The following is a 16,796-nucleotide window of genomic DNA, read 5'->3' as shown; positions in this document are numbered from 1 at the left end:
ACACACAAATTACCATTATGGTCCTTAATGGGCTCTACTCTTTTCCCAGTTATCCTCTTGCTCTTAATGAACTTGTAAAATGACTTTGGATTTTCCTTTATTTTACCTGCCAACGTTTTTTCATGCCCTCTTTTTGCTCTCCTAATTTCCTTTTTAAGTTCCTCCCTACACATTTTATATTCCTCTAGGGCTTCCACTGTTTTGAGCCCTCACTATTTGCCATAAGCCTCCCTTTTTCTCTTTACCCAATCCTATATATCCCTTGACATCCATGGTTCCTTGGATTTGTTGGTCTCACCTTTTAGCCTTACTGGTATACGTTGGCCCTGTACTCTCCCTATTTCATTCTTCAGCCATTTCTTGATATCTCATGAAGTGAATCAAATTGGCTGAAGACTATCATCTGTGATGCTGAGGACCTCCGGAGGAGGCCAAGGTATATCATCCATTCAGCACTTCTGGCAGAAGATTCTTGTGAATGCTTCAGCCTTATCCTTTGCACTGATATGCTGGACTCCCCTGTCATTGAAGATGGGGATATTTGTGGAGCCTCTTCCTCCAGTGAGTTGATTAATTGTTGACCACCATTCATGACTGGATGTGGGAGGACTGCAGAGTTTAGATCTGATCTGTTGATAGTGGGATCGCTTTTGTCCATCACTTGCTGCTTATGCTGTTTGGTATGCAAGTGGTCTTGTGTTGTAGCTTCACCAGGCTAACAGCTCATTTTTTGGTATGTCTGGCGCTCTCCTGGTATGCTCTCCTGCACTCTTTATTAAACCGAGGTTGATCCCAGTCTTGGTGGTAATGGTAGAGTAGGGGATATGCCAAGCCATGATTGTTGTTGAGCACAATTCTGCTGCTGCTGATGTCCCACAGCACCTCATGGATGCTCAGTCTTGAGTTGCTAGATGTGTTCGAAGTCTATCCCATTTAGCACGGAGGTAGTGCCAGATAATGCGATGGAGGGTATCCTCAACACGAAGATGGGACTTTGCCTTTGCAAGTACTGTGTGGTGCTTACTCCTACCGATACTGTCATGGACAGATAATTCTGTGGCAGGCAAATTGGTGAGGATGAGGTCAAGTATGTTTTTCCCATTTGTTGGTTCCCTCACCGCCTGCCGCAGTCTAGCAGCTATCCCCTTTAGGACTCGGCCAGCTCGGTCAGTGGTGTTGCTACCAAGCCACTCTTCGTGATGGACTTTGAAGTCACCCACCCAGAGTATAGTCTGCGCTCTTGCCACCCTCAGTGCTTCCTCTAAGCAGCATTCAATATGGAGGAGCACTGATTCATCAGCTGAGGGATGGTGGCACGTGGTAATCAGCAGGAGATTTCCTTGCCCATGCTTGACCTGATGCCATAAGACTTCACGGGGTCCAGAGTCAATGTTGAGGACTTCCAGGGCAAATCCCTCCCAACTGTGTACCACTTTGCTGCCACCTCTGCTGGGTCTGTCCTGCCGGTGGGACAGGGCAAATCCAGAGATGGTGATGGTGCTGACTGGGACATGATCTATAAGGTATGATTTCGTGAGTATGACAATGTCAGGCTGTTGCTTGACTAGTCTGTGAGACAGCTCGCCAAATTTTGGTACATGCCCACCAGATGTTAGTAAGGAGGACTTTGCAGGGTTGACATGGCTGAGTTTGCTACCGTTGTTTCCGGTGCCTAAGTCAATGCCAAGTGATCTGTCTGGTTTCATTCATTATATACTTTTTAGTGGTTTGATATAATTAAATAGCTTGCTGGGCCATTTCAGAGGACAATTAAGAGTCAACCACATTTCTCTGGGTCTAGAGTCACATATATGCCAGACCAGGTAATGACAGCAGATTTCCTTCCCAGCTTTATGTAATTAAACATACCCTCTTCTTTTCTTGAAATTTTCCATTAGTTTCTTTGCATCATTCAAATTTAGCAGTATAGAATAAAGCTAGTTTGAGCCCATAGAATTTCAGCAAAGCCTAGTGAGCCTAGGCTGACAATAACTTAAGCAAACACTTCACATACAATCATCAACGTCCACCTGTTCATTGTAGTTTCAATAGTTCAATCTTTTGTTGCTGGGCATAGTTAACAGTTTTTGGACTAGTTGTACTGGTGCCATGAAGATATTAAATTAATATTGTAGAATCAATGAACACCTCACAGGTGTCAGAAATAGGACTACGACAACGTATATATCAGAGACCAATGGAGATGTATTTCCGTGGGGAATTAGGAAAAAGAGAGAGAACTAGCAGGTGGCAATGATAGAGTTGGGTCTGTCATTGTTCCTGGAATACATAAGTCACTATGCTATGTGGACCATACTGAAGCCCCACAGAAGCAATTCTAAAGGATTTGATGATGGGCAAGAAAATGATGATGATGATGGTGAAGGAAATGATGAAGTCATGCCACTTAGGAATTGCAGCTGCATTTCAGGTATCCAGTTACCTCCTCACCTTTCCCACACCTCATAATAATATTGAAAATGACAGCAAGTTACCAAAAAGCCATCTGACTTGAGACAATGGCCAACTTAGTGGGTATAGTGTGAGCCCACTCCACATTCCTGATTTTCAGGCAGCACATAAAAAAACACAAGAATAAGTAAAAGAAAAAAGGTGAAGGGCGGTATGCAGGGGAAGAAAGGTATTAAGAACAAGAAGGTTGATTGTGTGAATTTTTGGAATTCACTATTATAAGATAAAACGTACACTGATGTGCTGCTCTATTATTGATGTTGGTTAGATTTTAGGGTCATACAGGAAAGGTTATGTTTATGTGGTGCTAATATCTTTGTTCAAGTGACAATGATTGGTATGGTCATATAAAAGCAAAGAAAGCTGGCATGTTATCATATGGTTGGATGGGCATTGGTTTGTGCTAGTGTCCCTTCATCTGGAAGCAGATTAAAAGGAGGTTAGGACTGGTTTCAAAGGTAGATTTTGTGTTACAAAGCAGTGTACCTTATTGATACCACACTGTAATGCCTCTTGCAGTAAATTCTGACAGTCTTCTACTTCATTCTGTGATTTTTCTCTCTTTCCATAATGCCATACAAGTGTATGCTCATAAATGTTGCCAGGCATAGTTAACAGCTTTTTAACTAGTTGTGCTGGTGTCAAAAGACCAAATTAATATTGTAGCATCAATGGACGCAACACAGTTATCAGAAGTAGGACAAAAACACAGCGGACAGAGTTTTACTGAGAAACTTCTTTAGCCAGAAAGTGGTGAATCTATGGAATTCATTACCACAGAAGGCTGTGGAGGCCAGGTCATTGAGTGTATTTAAGACTGAGATAGATAGATTCTTGATTGGTAAGGGGATCAAAGGTTATAGGGAGAAGGCGGGAGAATGGGGTTGAGAAACTTATCAGCCATGATTGAATGGTGGAGCAGACTCGATGGGCCGAATGGCCTAATTTCTGCTCCTATGCCTTATGGCCTTATGGTCTTTACGTCCTGTGGGTGGTGTGTGTCCAACCCGATCGGGCATAAAATAGCGCACAGTGATATCGGGCGAGCATCCCGACGTCATTGCGCACTCGTGTGATATTTCGGTCAGCAGGTGCACGCACATGAGAGTCGGCAGCGTGCCTGTCAACAATTAAGAGACAGTGCTGAGCCTTTCAGCGCACGTTTCATGCTGGCTGGTCAACTAGTGGCCAGCCAGCGTGAAATCGCGGTTGGGGGCCAATCGCAGGCGGCGGTCAGTTTCTCGGCCGGTCCCGGGCCTGCCCACCGTGCCCACCCGACAACCCGAAAATCCTGCCCAGTATATATCAGAGACCAATGAAAAAATATTTGGTGGGGAATTAGGAAGAAGGTACAGAACTAGCAGATGGCCATGACAGAGTTGGCTCTCTCATTGTCCCTGGAATGCATAAGTCATAAGGCTCTGTGGGCTCTCCTGAAGCCCCACAGAACCAATTCTAAAGGACTTGATGAAGGGCAACAAAAATGATGCTGATGATCTGCTCCTGAGAACCTCTGACTGTGGCAAGGGATCTGAAAATCTGCTGCTGACCTGACCCCATGAGGACCAGTCAAATTCAAGTCCCAGTGTCTGAAAGCAGGATGGCAAAAATAAAACTTGTTACAATTATCTTACACAACCAACAAACTTTTTGTCTGCAAAGCAGTCAAAGGATTTGATGGTTTATGGAAGCGGATGTTTGGAGAAGCCAAAATTCAGGCCGGGATTTTCTGATCCCACCTGCAGTGAAAATCGTCAGGGGTCGGATGGAAAATCTGACAGACCAGCAAAAGATCTGTTGATTTGTGGGACTGGAAAATCCCAGCAAGTTTCCAGACAATAATGAAACACGTTACAATAAATGCAAAGAAACCCTGAAGGGAGAGTAGTTTACCCACTGTGACCTTTTAACAGGTCTCAATAAGCTTTACTACATGATCAGGCAGCAAAACTAAAATGCTGATAGTGCACTTTGTTGGGGAATTGCAGATATTTATTTATTGATATAGACTTCTTTTGTTAATAAGCATTTGTAATCTCACAAAGCAAAACACTCTTAAATATTATGAACGCTTCCAGAGTTTATTACATAAAATCAATATTCATAGTTTATCAAATCTCAGCTTTGTTTTAGTGGACAACCCAATTGAAAAACTCAAATATTCTCAATGAATCTATATAATCAAATATGTTCTTGAGCATTGATTCCAGACAGCAAAAAGTGAGTCAGAATTTGGTAACTGAATAACATTGGCTTTAAAATGCATTATGTGAAATATTTTATTTCACTTTTATGTCTGTATTGTAAGTGAAAATGTTTGATTGATAGTGCCAGATAAAAGCTAATAAGAAAACTGCTTAAAATAGGAGATAAATCAAAATGAGACCAAAAGAAGGAACCACAGGAGACCCATGATTAGTACGAAGTACTTTTTATTCTCAAGTGCTGGAAAAATTCAATGGAAGGTAATGTGGAAGAAGGGATTTTTTTGACCATAAAGTTCAGAGCATTTGCAGTGGGTGACAAAACTGCGGGTTTCATATACTACATATCAGCATTCTTTATTTACAAAATCATTAAACCTTTGCCAACTTTAATGCAATCTGCTAGAAATAATAATGAATACAAAATTAATTGCAAACACTTGCAACTTTTACGTACTCTGTGCAGTTCTTTGTAAACAAATGTGTTAATATTACATATTAATTTCTTGTGACACAAAATTTATATCCTACAAAGATGAAAGATTTTAGATCTTATGGTTGATTGCAATGTATTTTGCATAGTTTTACATATTAATGACATGTCAGAAGAATATGATTGAATGTGAAGCCATTTATTTGTGAAATTTCATTACATTTCATGTTTTAATGCTTTCAGCTCTTTTGAATGCTGCATGTTTTTCTTTCATAACTGATTATACTCCCACAGTATAGATTTACAGTTATTTGTTTAAGATGCAAGCACTTATTTTTCCATTCTAATTGCCCCTCCTCAAAATTCTTCTTCTTTTTCTCATTTGTTTACATAAATATTAACCATATTACTTCTTTCTTCCTTACTGCCCATGAATTTGTAGTTCTTGCTGAATTCACTATTGATGTAGCAATGCCAAGGGAAGATTTCTCCACACTGTTGCCTCTAATGGCCAGCACCTGAACAGCTGGTTTTCCCCTGGTGTCTAACTGCACTGTCAAAGGTCAGCATCCAAGCACCACATAAACATATCCAGCTGCACAAAGTAGTCCACCTTGGAAAAACAATAATAACAGCTCAGAATTTTTAGATAATGGTTATTTCTTACATGTTCTTTCATGTTTTCCTCTGTTTCATGCTCTCACCCCATCTCTTTCTCTAACTCTCAGTTAGTTATTTTGGCCTAACAGAAAGAAGCTTCTTGTGGATTTTTTGAAAATTAAAACAGTCTGCGGATTAGTTTAGTGATTTCTTTTTTTTTAGTTAATTTAGTTTTTGTTACAAGTATTTTAGCTGCATACATTCAACGCAATGAATAACATAAATTTTGACAATACCTACAGGAGGATGTTATGTAAGTAATTTGCTTTTGATTTTGTGGTTACTGAATGATAAATTTGAAATTAAATTGGCTTATGGGAATTCTCAGTTTTCTCATTGATATTTTTGCAATGTTTTGATTTGGTAGAGTGGACATAACACATAACGTAACAGTAAGTATTTATTATTTGCTCTTCAGAAACATAATGGTGTTGTGTCACTGTTAGGTTTGACAACTTTAAAAGGTATGACTTAACAAGGTGTTTAATTGTATAGATGGTATTTATTTCATCAGCAGTTTTATGATTATTTTATGCCATTGGTTGAATTAGATTGCAGCAGTATGGAACACATCACAAAGGGTTGCATGTTCTTTTCAATGACCACACATTAAAACACAATAGCCCATGTGCCATTATAGCTGCTGAGGTATCCTCACATTTGGCTGAGTAATCACATTCAATGTGGTAAACAACCAATGTCTGGACTGAAGTAAATTAATACAAATCCGCAAAACAAGCACTTTTGTTATTACCATGTTGCCTTGTCAATGTAAAAATTATGTTGACTAATGTCAATGCTTCTTATGTGGATGGTGTGTATAGATGCACATACTACGTTGCCTACTGTAACTATTATACATGAGACTGGCAGGTTTATTTGGTTGTTTTGTATTCTGTTTACTAGGGAAAAATCATCTTTTATAGTGATTTTCTTAAAAGCCCGCAAGCAAATTGTTTGACCAGAAGTGATTCTCATGGACCCATTTGGTTGATACCTTTGTGTGTGTTCATTTGATGTTTATAATGCACAGATTCTGCTCACATAGAGGGGTGTAGCTTTCACTAAATGTGCAAAGCAAATCGTTTTCTGTTTGTTTAAAAATTAATGATGCAACTTGTAAATGTAAATTACATCTAAATACATCATCATTACAAAAATATGCAGAGCTATTCTGTCCCTTCCTTTGTTATTCATAAATAGTTTTGCAAAAACTTGTCTTTTAATTTGTGATTAGTTTTGAAGTCTTGAACCTACCTGGGAGTCAGAGCAGACCTGCGGGGGATGGTCAGCAGCAGTCGAGTGCACCTTTTCAATTGTTTTGAGTCAGCACACACTCAATTTGAAGAAACGGAATGAGAAAAACAGGAAACTGGTCAGTTGATTGGGCGGTATGTGCTTAGTATAAGGGGCAGTGTGTTGATAGCCAGCCTAGGACATCAGAGTTAAGGAAGATTTATAAATAAAAATAACCAAAACTTTAAAATAAATACCTAAAATACATACCTATGTAATAAAGAAATATATAACTCTTAGTTGTAGGAGCAACTAGCATGTAATAAGCACAGTAAATTATAGTTATACAAAGGAATTATTCTGAATGAATGAAGAAAGTAATTAATTAAGTTAACTAAGTAACAATGGCAGTACAGGTATTATGTTGCAGCTGTGGAATGTGGGATTTCTGGACACCAAGGTGATCCAGGACAAACATGTTTGCAGAAAGTGCATGAAGGAAGAAGAGTTCCGGATCAGGGTTATCGATCCGGAAGCCAAATTGCAGACACTGCAAAACATAAGGGAGGGGGAGAAATACCTGGAAACTTTGTTCCAGAAGGCAGTCACACCTCTTAGAATAGCGTTGTCTGTTTTAATCAGCAGTGAGGGACAGGAGGATGTGACCCGTGAGTGAGGCAGGTAAAATGACTGAGCAGACAGTAGTGGAGGAGCCTCAGGCTCTGCAATTGTCTAACGGGTTTGTGGTGATTTCTATCTGTGTGGACAAAAGTGAAGCCTGCAAGGTGGATGAGCAGACTGGCCATGGCATCGTCGTATAGGAAGCCGTTCAAGCCAGGAGAACAAAAAGGAATGTAATGGTATAGGGGACAGTGTAGTGAGGGGAATTGACACCGTTCTCTGCAGCAAAAAACGAGAGTCCAGACTGATGTGTTGCCTGCCTGGTGCCAGGGATTGGGACATCTGCTCAGGTCTGGAGAGGAACTTGGAGAAGGAGGGGGAGGATCCAGTTGTTGAGGTCCAAGTAGGTACCAATGACATAGATAGGTCAATGAAAGAGATTCTGCATAGTCAGCATGAGGAGTTAGGCACCAAATTAAGAAACAGAACCTCAAAAAATCTCTGGATTATTACCTGAGCCACGTGCAAATTGGCATAGGGCAAATAAGATTTGAGAGATGAATGCGGGGGCTTAAAGACTGGTATGGGAGAAGTGGGTTCCGGTTCAGGGGCACTGGCACCAGTACTGGGGAAAGTGAGGGCTGTAATGCCAGTATGGCCTATACCTGAACCATGCTAGGACTGGTGTTCTTGCAAGCTGCATAACTAGGGAAGTAGAGAGGGCTTTAAACTAAATAGTAGGAGCAAGGGATCAAATCTGGGAAGATGTGGTAGATCGAAGAGTAGAGGCAAGGTAAGAGAGCAAGATATTAAGGTGAGAAATGATAAACAGACCATGCATAAAGATGATTGGCAAGTTACATGATTGGTCAGAATATAAAGAACAGCACAGAGTGACTAAGAGGTTAATCAAGAGAAAGAAATTAGAGTATGAGAGGAAGCTAGTTAGAAATATAAAAATGGATAGCAAGATCTTCTTCAGGTATTTAAAAAAGAAAAGAGTAAGTGAAGTGAGCGTGGGTCCTCTACAAAGTGAGAATGGGGAGTTAATAGTAGATAAGGAAATGAGGAAGAAATGAATAAATATTTTGCTTCTGTCTTCACGACAGAGGATACAAAAAACATTTCAGTAATAGCTGTAAATCAAGAGGTGGAGGGAAGAGAGGAACTTGGTGAAATGACAATCACTAGGGAAGCGGTACTGAGCAAACTGTTGGAACTGTGGACTGGCAAGTCTCTGGGTCTTGATGGACTTCATTCTATGGTCTTAAAAGAGGTGGCTAATGAGGCCGTAGACATGTTGGTGTTAACTTTCCAAAAATCGCCAGGCTCTGGAAAGGTTCCATCAGACTGGAAGATAGAAAATATAACCCCTCTATTCAAGAAGGGAAGGAGCTGGTAAACAGGGAACTATAGGCCACTTAGCCAGATATCTGATGTGGGGAAGGTGCTAGCATTGATCATTAAGGAGGTTATAGCTGGGCACTTAGAAAAACTCAAGATACTTGGGAAGAGTCAGATTGGTTTGTGAAAGGGGAATCATGTTTAACCAATTTATTGGAGTTCTTTGAAGGAGCAACTTGCACCATGGATAGAGGGGAGCCGGTAAGATGTACCATACTTGAATTTCCAGAAGGCATTTGATAAGGTGCCACATCAAAGGTTTTTGTAGAAGATAAAAGCTCCTGGTGTAGGGGTAACATATTAGCATGGATAGGAGATTGGCTGGCTGGGAGAAAATAGTGAGTGTGCATAAATGAGTCTTTTTAGAGTAGAGTATTATCCAAATGGAGAATGACTGCAGAAGGTGCAGAGGGATCTAGGTGTTCTCGTGCATGGGTCACAAAAAGTTAGTATGAAGACACAACAAGTACTTAAGAAGACTAATGGAATGCTACACTTCATTACGAGAGGGATTGAATATAAAAGTAAGGATGTTATGCTTCAGTTATACAGGGCGTTGGTGAAACCACATCTCGAATACTATGTGCAGTTTTGGTCTCCTTATTTAATGAAGGATGTTAATGCATTAGAGGCAGTTCAGAGGAGATTTTTGCTAGTTTGATACCTGGGATGAGTGGGTTGTCTTATGATGAAAGGTTAGATAGACTGGGCTTGATTCCATTGGAGTTTAGAAGAATGAGGGGTGACTTGAGTGAAGTATATAAGATTCTAAATGATCTACACAAGGTGGGTGTGGAAAGGATGTTTCCTCTTGTAGGTGAGTCCAGAACTAAGGGGCACTGTTTAAAAATTAGGCATCACCCTTTTAGCACAGAGATGAGGAGAAATGTTTTCTCTCATAGGGTTGTGCAACTTTGGAACTCTCTGCCTCAGAAGGCGGTGGAGGTGGGGGTCATTGAATATCTTTAAGATAGAGGTAGATAGCTTCTTGTTAGGCAAAGGAATCAAAGATTATTGGGGGTAGATGGGAATGTTGAATTAGTAATACAAACAGATCAGCCATGATCTTATTGAATGGTGGAGCAGGCTCGATGGGCCTACTTCTGCTCCGTATGTTTGTATGAGAGATTTATACTCTCTGTCCATTCGTCAAAGTAAGTCAGCAGATAAGGCTAGAGATTACAAAAATAATAAAAGGACAAAAATGTAAGGCTCTGTATCTGAATGCACATGGTATTTGAAAGAAAAAAGATGAATTGATAGTGCAAATTGAAATAAACAAGTACAATCTAATAGCCGTTACAGAGACATGGCTGCAGGATGACCTTGATTGGGATCTGAAGGTGCCCTTAGATAGCAGTGATCATAATATGATTACATTTTACATTCAGTTTGAAGGAGAGAAGAATGGGCCTAAGACTAATATTTTAAACTTAAACAAGGATAATTATGAGGGCATGGAAGTGAACTAACAATTTAGGTTAAGGTTTAGTTCAATACAGATGCAGTGGCAGACATGTAAGGGGATATTTCAGAGAACACAGAATAGATACATTAAAACTAGAAAGAAAAATTCCAAAGGGAGGATCCACTATCTGTGGCAAACTAAAAAATTTAAAGATAGTATCAAACTTAAAGAAAATGCATACAATTGCACAAAGATGGGTGGCAGGTCAGAAGGTTGAAGAAAATATAAAAAAGCAGCAATGAAGGACTAAAAGATTAATTAGAAGGCAAAAATTAGAGTAGGAAAGAAAACTAGCTAGTAATATAAAGATAAATAGTAAGAGTTTCTACAGAAATGTAAAAAATAAAAGAGTTAACAAAGTGCATATTGGTCCCATAGAAAGTGAGTCTGGGGACTTAATAATGGAAAATAAGGAGATGGCAGATGAACTGATCTGATAATTTGTGTTGGTCTTTACTATAGAGGATACAAGTAACATCCCAGAAATATCTGTAAGTTTATAGTTTAATCATTCATGGGAGGTGGGTGTTGCTGGCTTGGTCAGCATTTATTGCCCATCCCTAATTGCCCCTGAGAAGATGGTGGTGAGCTGCCTTCTTGAACTGTTGCTGTCTTTGTGGTGTAGGTACACCCAGAGTGCTGTTAGGGACAGAGTTCCAGGATTTTGACCCAGTGACAGTAAACGAATGGCAATATATTTCCAAGTCAGGATGGTGAGTGGCTTGGAGGGGAACTTCTAGGTGACGGTGTTACTATGTGTCTGCTTCCCTTGTCCTTCTAGATGGTAATGGTCATGGGTTTGGAAGGTGCTGTCCAAGGAGTCTTGGAGAAATCTTGCAGTGCACCTTGTAGATGGTACATATGCTGCCACTGTTTGTCAGTGGTGGAGGGAGTGAATGTTGGTGGATGGGGTGCCAATCAAATGGGTTGCTTTGTCCTGGATTGTATCAAGCTTGTTGAGTGCTTTCTGGATGGAGAGTATTCCATCACACTTATAACTTGCGCCTTCTAGATGGTGGGCAGGCTTTGGGGAGTCAGGTGGTGAGTTACTCACTGCAAGATTCCTAGCCTCTGACCTGCTCTTGTAGCCATAGTATTTATGTGGCTAGTCCAGTTCAGTTTCTGGACAATGGTAGTCCCCCAGGATATTGAAAGTGGGGGACTCAGTGATGGTAATGCCATTGAATGTCAAGGGGCGATGGTCATATTCTCTCTTGCTGGAGATAGTCATTGCCTGGCACCTGTGTGGCACAAATGTTACTTGCCACTTGTCATCCCAAGCCTGGGAATTGTCTGAATCTTGTTTCATTTGGACATGGACTGCTTCATTATCTGACGAGTTGCAAATGGTGCTGAACATTGTGCAATCATCAGCGAACATCCTCACTTCTGATCTTATGATGGAAGGAAGGTCATTGTTGAAGCAGCTGAAGATGGTTGGGCCTGGAATATTACCCTGAGGAACTCCTGCAGTATGTCCTGGAACTGAGATGATTGATCTCCAAAAGCCATAACGGTCTTCCTTTGTGCTAGGTATGTCTCCAACCAGCGGAGGGTTTTCCCCCTGATTTCCATTGACGCCAGTTTTGCTAAGGCTCCCAGATGCCATATTTGGTCAAATACTGCCTTGATGTCAAGGGCAGTCACTCTTTTGTCCATGTTTGAACCAAGGCTGTAATGAGGTCAGGAGGTAAGTGACCCTGGCGGAGCCCAAACTGAGCTTCAGTGAACAGGTTATTGCTGTTTAAGTGCCGTTTGGTAGCACTGTTGATAATGCCTTCCATCACTTTACTGATGATTGAGAGTAGAATAGATTTGTCCTACATTTTGCGTACAGGGCATACCAGGGCAATTTTCCACATTGCCTGGTAGATGCCAGTGTTGTAGCTGTACTGGATCAGCTTGGCTAGGGGCATGGCAAGTTCTGGAGCACAAGTCTTCAGTACTATTACCGGAATATTGTCAGGGCCCATAGCCTTTGCAGTATCCAGTCCCTTCAGCTGTTTCTTGATAACATGTGGAGTGAATCAAATTGACATCTGTGATTCTGGGGACCTCCGTAGGAGGTTGAGATAGATCATCAATTCAGCACTTCTGGCTGGGGATTGTTGCAAATGCTTCAGCCTCATCTTATGCACTGATGTATGGGCCTCCTCCATCATTGAGGATGAGGATACTTGTGGAGCCTCCTCCTCTAGTGAGTTGTTTAATCATCCACTGGATGTGGCAGGATTGCAGACATAGGATCTGATCTGTTGGTTGTGGAATTGCTTAGCTCTGTCTATTGCTTACTGTTCATGTTGTTTGGCATGCAAGTGGTCCTGTGTTGTAGCTTTACCAAGTTAACAGCTCATTTTTAGATTTGCATGGTGCTGCTCCTGGCATGCCCTCCTCCACTCTTCATTGAATCAAGGTTGATCCCCTGGTTTGGTGGTAATGGAAGAGTGGGAGATATGCTGGGCCATGAGGTTACAGGTCGTGGTTGAGTACAATTCCACTGCTGCTGATGGCCCACAGCACCTCTTGGTTGCCCAGTCTTGAGCTGCTAGTTAAGTTCAAAATTCATCCCATTTAGCATGGTGGTAGCACTGCACAACACAATGGAGGCTATTCTCAATATGAAGATGGGACTTTGTCTCCACAAGGACTGTGTGGTTGTCACTCCTACCAATGCTGTCATAGACAGATGTACTTGCAGTAGTGAGCCAGATGTTTTTTCAACGACAACTGACAATTGTTTCATGGTCATCATTAGATGTTTAATTCTAGATTTTTTTTGATTCAATTAAAATGTCACTATCTGCTGTGGTGGGATTCAAACCTGTGTCCCTAGACCATTACCCTGGGACTCTGGATTACTAGTCCAATGACAACACCACTACGCCATTGCCTCCCCAGAGTCAGGAATTGAAAGAGAGGGAGGAACTCAAGAAAATTACAGTCACCAGGGAAGTAGTACTTCTCAAGTTGTAGAATTTGAACATAACTAGCAACTCAAGACAAGTCCCTGGGTCCTAAACAAAAATAAAAATACCTGGAAAAACTCAGCAGGTTTGGCAGCATCTGCAGAGAGGAACACAGTTAACATTTTGAGTCCGTATGACTCTCCAACAGAACTAAGTAAAAATAGAAAAGAGGTGAAATATAAGCTAGTTTTGGGGGGGGGGGGGAGGTAGACCTGGATAGAGGGACAGTGATAGGTGGAGATAGCCAAAAGATGTCATAGACAGAAGGACAAAGAGGTGTTGAAGGTGGTGATATTATCTAAGGAATGTGCTAATTAAGAGTAGAAAGCAGGACAAGCAAGGTACAGATAGCCCTATTGAGGGTGGGGTGGGGTGAAGGGAAGGGATCGAAATAGGCTAAAAGGTAGAGATAAAACAATGGATGGAAATACATTTAAAAATAATGGAAATAGGTGGGATAGGAAAAATCCATATAAATTATTGGGATAAAAAAGGGAGGGATCGGAAAGTGGGTGGGGATGGAGGAGAGTGTTCATGATCTAAAATTGTTGAACTCAATATTCAGTCCAGAAGGCTGTAAAGTGCCTAGTCAGAAGATGAGGTGCTGTTCCTCCAGTTTGCGTTGAGCTTCATTGGAACAATGCAAGCAGTCCTTGGGTCCTGTTGGATTTAATCCCAGGTTCTGGAAATAAATGGCTAGTGAGATAGTTGATGCATTGTTTTTAATTTTCCAAAATTCACTAGATTTGGGCAAGGTCCCATTAGATTGGAAAATAGCGAATGTAACTCCTTTATTCAAAAAGGGAGTCAGGAAGCAGGAATCGTTATAACAGGGCACTTTGATAAATCCAAGGTAATGTGGCAGAAAACAACATGGTTTTGAGAGGGAAATCGTGACCAGAATTTTTAGCTTGGCGAGTGACAATTAAAAGGCCGATTAAGGCCATTAAGTTATCAGTTGAGTTTAATTTTTCACTCCCCATTCAACCTTATAGTTGGCGGGCAGGCAAAAAGGCCAAGCGGCCTTTTTTTGGAAACCTCATCCACAGGCAGCATGAGGTTTCCAAAAGCAAATACAAATAAAATAAAAACTTTATTTTTAATTAAAAACATGTCTGTGCTCATGTGACATTTTTCTGATGTTCAATAATTTGTTTAATGTATTGTTCACCTCCCTGAGGCAGCTCTGTGCCTCAGAGAGATTATTCTGTGATCCCTTGTGCGCATGTGCGAAGTTTGCGCTAGGCCTGCTCGCACACCACCCCCACCCACACAGGCAGCGCTCAGCACTGCCTTTCGCTTAACACGCTGGGCGGGCCTTAATTGGCCCACCCACATAAAATTGTAGAGCACTGCCGATCGCAGGCGGCAGTCAGCTTCCCGACCACCCCCGCCTGCACCCTCCAATCCCGTATGCCAAGGACAAAATTCTGCACCATGTTTAACCAATTTATTGGAGTTCTTTGAAGAAGTAATAGGTGCTGTGGATGAACTGTACTTAGAGTTTCAGAAAGCACTTGATAAGGTGCCACATCAAAGGTTATTGGGAAAATAAAAGCTCATGGTCAAAAGTTTTTGCTCAGCAGGTGGGCGGGTGCCCGACCAGCTCAAGTGTGAAACGACGCGCGTTGACGTCAGCTGAGCGTGCTGATGTCAATGTGCAGTTACGCGATAGTTCGGTCGGTCGAGTGTGCCGGAGCCGCAGCGCACCCGCCAACAATTAAAAGGCCTGTTAAGGCCATTAAGTTATCAATTAACTTAAATTTTTCACTGCCATCCAACCTAAGAGATGGCGGGTAGGCGAAAAGGCCTTTGCAATTTTTTGGAAGCTTCATCTGTGGGCGGGGAAGAGCACTAGCAGTAGGAGACTCGATAGTAAGGGGAACAGACAGGCGTTTCTGCAGCCGTAGACATGACTCCAGGATGGTAAGTTGCCTCCTTGGTGCCAGGGTCAAGGATGTCACTTAATGGGTGCAGGGCATTCTAAAGGGCAAACAGACAGAGATTGTGGTACATATTGGTACCAACGACATAGGTAGAAAGAGGGATGAGGTCCTTCAAGCAGAATTTAGGGAGCTAGGAAGCAGATCAAAAAACAGGACCTCAAAGGTAGTAATCTCTGGATTACTCCTGGTGCCACACGCTAGTGAGTATAGAAATAGAAGGTTAGCCCAGACGAATGCATGGCTGGAGAGATGGTGCAGGAGAGCGGGCTTTAGATTTCTGGGACATTGGGACCGTTTCTAGGGGTGGTGGTACCCATACAAGGCAGACGGGTTGCACCTAAACCAAAATGGGACCAACACCCTTGTGGGGAGGTTTGCTAGTGCTATTGGGAGATGGGATGCTGAGAGGAGGTTCAGTAGAGGGAAATGAACAGCCAAAATTAGAAGAGAGAACAAGTGAGTCTTGAAGGCATAGAAATTATAGGCTAGTTAAAGCACAAGAGAGTTTGGCAAGGTTGGATGATATTCATTTTAATGCAAGGAGCCTGATGAATAAAGCGGATGAGTTGAGGGCACAAATTAACACATGGCAGTGTGATGTCATTGCTGTCACAGAGACATGGTTGAGAGAGGGGTAGGGTTGGCAGCTCAATATTCCAACATATAGGGTCTTCAGGCGAGACAGGGAAGGAGAGGGGGTATTGCAATATTGATCAAGGAATCAATTACAGCAGTAAGGACAGATTACATCTTAGAAGGCTCCTCAAATTAAGCCATATGGGTAGAACTTAAAATCAAAAAAGGAGCAATCACATTGCTGGGAGTGTACTATAGGCCCCCAAACAGTCATAGAGAAATAGAAGAGCAGATATGTAGGCAGGTTTCAGAGAAGTGTAAAAATAATAGGGTAGTAATAGTGGGGGATTTCAACTTCCTCAACGTTAACTGTGTGATAGGTTTAAAGGAAGCGGAATTCTTAAGATGCATCCAGGGGCCTTCTTAAGCCAGTACGTAGAAGGCCCTACAAGAGAGGGGGTGGCCCTGGACTTAATTTTAGGGAATGAAGTCGGGCAAGTGGTAGAGGTATCAGTGGGGGAGCATTTTGCAGATAATGATCAAAAATCCATTAGATGCAAGGTTGTTATGAAAAAGGTCAAGGGTCAAGGATGGGCCAGAAATCAGAGTTCTCAATTGGAAGAAGGCCAATTTTAATAAGATCAGACATGATTTGGCCAGAGTGGACTGGGAGCAGTTACTTTTAGGTAAATCTGCACCAGAGTATGGGAATCATTTGAGAAGGAAATAGGGAGAGTACAGGGCCAACATATTTCAGTAAAGATAAAGGGTGGGACCAGCAAATCCAGGGAACCCTGAATGTCGAGGGAT

This window comes from Carcharodon carcharias, chromosome 7 (assembly GCF_017639515.1).
Source record: "Carcharodon carcharias isolate sCarCar2 chromosome 7, sCarCar2.pri, whole genome shotgun sequence".
Taxonomy (NCBI): domain Eukaryota; kingdom Metazoa; phylum Chordata; class Chondrichthyes; order Lamniformes; family Lamnidae; genus Carcharodon; species Carcharodon carcharias.
Note: the sequence above shows the minus strand (reverse complement) of the source record.